Below are 4,425 nucleotides of genomic sequence, written 5' to 3'. Positions count from 1 at the left end.
AACTGATGATGCACTACTCAATTTCGAAATTGCAGCTTGAGCATTCTACAATTACAACTTTCAAGAGTAAGTTGAAAGCCGGACTGAGTTCCTTAAAACTCAGTCCCACAGTTTGGGAACCACTGGGTTAGATAATGACACATAGTATTCACTCTATTACTGTGTAACTAAAGAACAGTCAGCGATCAGCCTCCACTTACCATGTTGAACAGAATCCCAGTCAACTTCTTCTCCATCAGAATTAATCAGCCCTCCAACTTCCTCTGCATCATCTGTCGCTCCCTCTTCATCTTCCTCCTCCTCTTCCTTCTCCTCTTCCACTTTAGCCTTCAGCCCCAGTGTTTGACAGAGGTCCTGTAGGTTTATCAGATACCATCTCCTGCCTGTGACGTGTTCTCCTCCTCACAGTGGATGGGTTTCTCTGCTTCTGTTGTGTGTGACCGCATGGTCACATTCAAACGTCCTTTTGTAGCAGAACTTCTTCCCACAGTCGGGGCAGGGGTATGGCTTCTTTCCTGTGTGGATTGTCATGTGGATCTGTAGAGATGATGATGTTTTGAAATGTTTCCCACATTCTGAGCAGCAGTGAGACGGACGTCTTAGTTTTCGGATTCTCCTGGTGTTGTTCAGGTTCTGCTGCTGACGCAGAGAGACTCTCCTCAACTTTTTTGCGGTGTGATTGCTGGTGTACTTCTTTCAAACTTTGAGAGTCCGGTTTCTCTCCTGTGTGTTGCAGCTGGTGTCTTTTCAAGGATGTACAGAAGGTAAACTCTCTTGTCACACTTTCGGAGCAGGCGTAAGGCTTCTCTCCAGTGTGCAGTTTCTGGTGTTGTTTAAGATATGCTTATCTGAGTGAAGCCCTTCTTACAGATGGGGCAGCAAAGGCTTCTCTCCTGTGTGGGAGAGCTGGTGGGCAGTCAGGTTGGCTTTCTGGGTGAAGCACTTGCCACAGACAGAGCAGGAGAAAGGTTTCTCACCAGTGTGCACTAGCATGTGTTGGTTCAAATTTCCCTTTTGGTTGAAGCTCTTCTCACACACGGAACATTTGTAAGACTTCTCCCCGGTGTGTTTCAGCTCATGTGATTTCAAGGTGTGTAGATAGGTATAACTCTTACCACACACGGAGCAGGAGTGAGGCTTTTCCCCCGTGTGTGTCAGCAGGTGTCTGCGTAGTTTGTAGGCGCTAGAGAACTCTCTTCCACACTCCAGGCAGCAGTTCTTTGCCTGTTCAGGATCTCCTGATATAGAGGGACTGCCCTCCCCATTAGAACAGTGGAACCGCTGGTGTGTCTTCAGATGTTCCTCCCGAGTGAAACTCTTCCCACAGTCAGAACAGAAGCAGGGCCTCTCCTGTGTGAGTCAGAAGGTGTCTGTTGTAGTTTAGATGGACAGGGGAACTCCTTCCCACAGTCCAGGCAGCTGTAGCTCTTCCTGGGTTTGGGACTGGTCTTCTTCTCTCTCCCTGTGTGTGTTGTGTTACGATGTTTTCTTAGATAATGCTGGGTAGGGAACTCCTCTCCACACTCTCTGCAGCTGTGTGTGTTCTTAGCGGTGTGATTCTCCTCCTGTTGTTCAGGTTCTCCTGACGTAGAACTTGCCCCCCTCACTTTCAGAATGATGGCTGGAACTCTCTCCTGTGGGGATATAGGAAGAGTCTGATCAGTATTGTTCGAGTGGAAACCAAGGGGTGTATTCATTAGTGTACCCGTAACAAACGAAAACAAGTGTTTCTTATAGTCCCTTCCCTGTTTCGGCCATTTGCTTCCTAATGAATACACCCCAGTTTGTGTAATTGTTGCACTGTTTTGTTACGCTGTACCCAACAACACAGTCAGATCGTTTAACATTCAGTCTGCCTCAGCCTCCACCTACTAAAGTCAACGGAAATGTCTCAACCAACTTACCTCTCAATCTTAGAAAGTCACTGAAGTAGTCAAGGCTCCTAGGAACCATCTCTGGAACGCTTGTGCTCTGGTTACCATGGATACAGTCAGGAACCAGTGGATTTGACTGGTTTGGCTGGGGTTCATCAAAATCCTGAGAAAAAGTGAAAGTACAGTCAGAGATAGGCCTAGAAGACAATGACATGTAATTGGCTTTGGTCTTAATAACGAACTGACTTGATAAAGAAAGTCCTTACTACTTGACAAATGCATATCAACTTCTACAAATGACAAGCTAGCCTTGAACAAGACAATGACAATGGAGTTGGCTAAAGCAGAGCCATGTATTTACGTATCTAGCTAACCAGCTATATCTATACCTACTGTATCTATGGCTTTGGGCTCAAGCATAAACAGGTATTAGTTTCAGGGCAACTAGCTAGCTATAGCTGACTTCTCACCTCATACATTGCCGACGCAACAACAAAATAAACTGCCGAGAAAATGTTGTTCTCTGGCTGTAGCAAGCATTCAGTTCAAATTATGCATTGCTAAGAGAAATCACAGCTATTTCGCAAAAATAGATAGCAGGCTAAGTTAGCATAGCATACAGAGCTAGCTAACGGTACCTAGCTAGCTAATAATGTTAGCTTAACTTGTCGTTTATAACGTTATGTCTGTCTGGTTTAATAGTTTAATATCTACGTTATCACTGGATGGAAATAATCTACGACAATTATAGTTTATATATATTTGTAAATAACTCTAGCTACAATGCTTTGGAGTAAGGTTTATCTAAACAGGTTAGCTATGTTGACAGAACTGCCTGGAACTACTTCCGGGGCAGCAACTAACCCGGAAGAAGAAAGTTGATGTCATCACTGGACGCCATTCCGCATAGTTGGATTTGGCCATTCTTTGATTTTATTAACGGGGAGGGGAGAATGGAAATATGTTAAAAGAAAGCTGGTCAGTAAAGCATTAGGTAGCGGGGTTGTCCAAACAATGTAGTTTGCTAGTCCTTACGGGTTGCATAACTGTTAGCTAGGTACCTGCTCATCAGACCGCTAACGTTATATTTTTAGCTTGGTATTGTTAGCTAGCTAATAGCTCCTGCGAACTAATTTGAAGCTCTGCTTAAACAGAGTCGATGTAGGAGTAAAACGACGATTGTTTTCTATCTGGTAAGTACAGGCAGAGCGATTGTACATAGAATCAACGAGTTACTGTTGTTTCCTAATGTTCGTGTTACATTAGTTAGCTTCAAAATACAAGCCCTGATCGTGGGAAACCTTGACATTTAATATATATCGTAAACAAATGTTTTTATGATCACTAATATTGTTTTATTTTATCGTTCTATTAAGTAAAAATGAAATAGTGAGAGTAAAATATTTAAAAATGTAAACGTTTGACGGACTTGACCAAAATAGTATGCCACTATACATATTGGACGCCTGTATAAAATGTTTTTGTCTTACACCATGTCGTCCTATTTACACAGGTGACCTCATAAGAATTTCCGCTGTTCTGGTGACAGGAAGAAGATCGGACCCTGAAATAACTTGTCTTTGACATAGACTCATAATGCAGCACTTCCTGAAGCTCCCAGTGTGGAGGGAGATCTAGGAGACCTGTGAATACACAGGAGAGACACCTCACCCTAGTGACAGCTCCATTCAATCATTTTATTATTTAGAAATAAACATTCAGTGCTGAGACAAAATGAGTTCTGAGAAGGAAACGTTGATGGATGAAATAGAAAAGAGTTTATGGAATTTAACTGAGGACAATTTACGCCACCTGTGTGAACGTCATGGACCAGATGGCAAAGACGGCTCCGAAGTTAGAGGGATGAATCATCGCTTATTACGGCGTAAAATCATGGAGGAAATGTGGGACAATACGGATTCAATGAAATCAGAGGAGCAGGGAATGTCTTGGTTACTCCAACTGAAAGAGGACATCAGGAGGATACTGGAGGATGCTAGCAGCGCACTAATGAGTCCCAGCCAAGCCGTTGATGCTGAAGACTGTGACGAAGAATGGAACGAAGAGGGAGGAGCTAGGTTGCTTAGCAACACACCAGAAAAGAGACCCATCAGATCTCACACTGTTAAACAACACACAGTGAAACCTCACCACTGCTCGGATTGTGGGAAGCAATTCATTGTAAAATCAAGCCTTAAACATCACCGGCTAGTTTTTCACACAGACCACCCTCACCGTTGTGGTCAATGTAAGAAAAGCTTCATAACTGCAGCAAGACTGGAATCGCACATTAAAACACGACACCCGCCAAGTGATCCTCTGAAGAACCCACATGTGTGCTCTAAATGCGGAAGGGCATTCCCTGTGGCTGCCAGTCTTAAGAGACACCTGAGAACTCATACTGGGGAGAAACCGTACGTCTGCCCTCAGTGTGGAAAGGACTACAGTGACTGTGGAAACTTGAGGAAACACATGAGAAGAACTCACCCAGGAGAGGAGATGGTTGTGGAGAGTTTCGCCACTCAGAGGAGCATCCCTACAGGAAATGTGG

General features: G+C 44.0%; 1 long non-coding RNA gene across 1 annotated transcript; it reads right to left on the bottom strand.

Moving 5' to 3' along the window:
• Positions 1-1,598: 1,598 nt before the first annotated feature.
• On the bottom strand, positions 1,599-2,605 carry LOC123488191. The gene is made up of 3 exons (XR_006659945.1): positions 2,345-2,605; positions 1,905-2,037; positions 1,599-1,634 (listed from the first exon to the last, which is right to left on the bottom strand). It is a non-coding gene; the product is annotated as an uncharacterized LOC123488191 (long non-coding RNA).
• Between the last annotated feature and the right edge of the window lie 1,820 nt (positions 2,606-4,425).

The sequence above is a fragment of the Coregonus clupeaformis genome, unplaced genomic scaffold, assembly GCF_020615455.1.
Source record: "Coregonus clupeaformis isolate EN_2021a unplaced genomic scaffold, ASM2061545v1 scaf2032, whole genome shotgun sequence".
Taxonomy (NCBI): Eukaryota; Metazoa; Chordata; class Actinopteri; order Salmoniformes; family Salmonidae; genus Coregonus; species Coregonus clupeaformis.
Note: the sequence above shows the minus strand (reverse complement) of the source record. Positions and strands in the feature narration are given on the sequence as shown.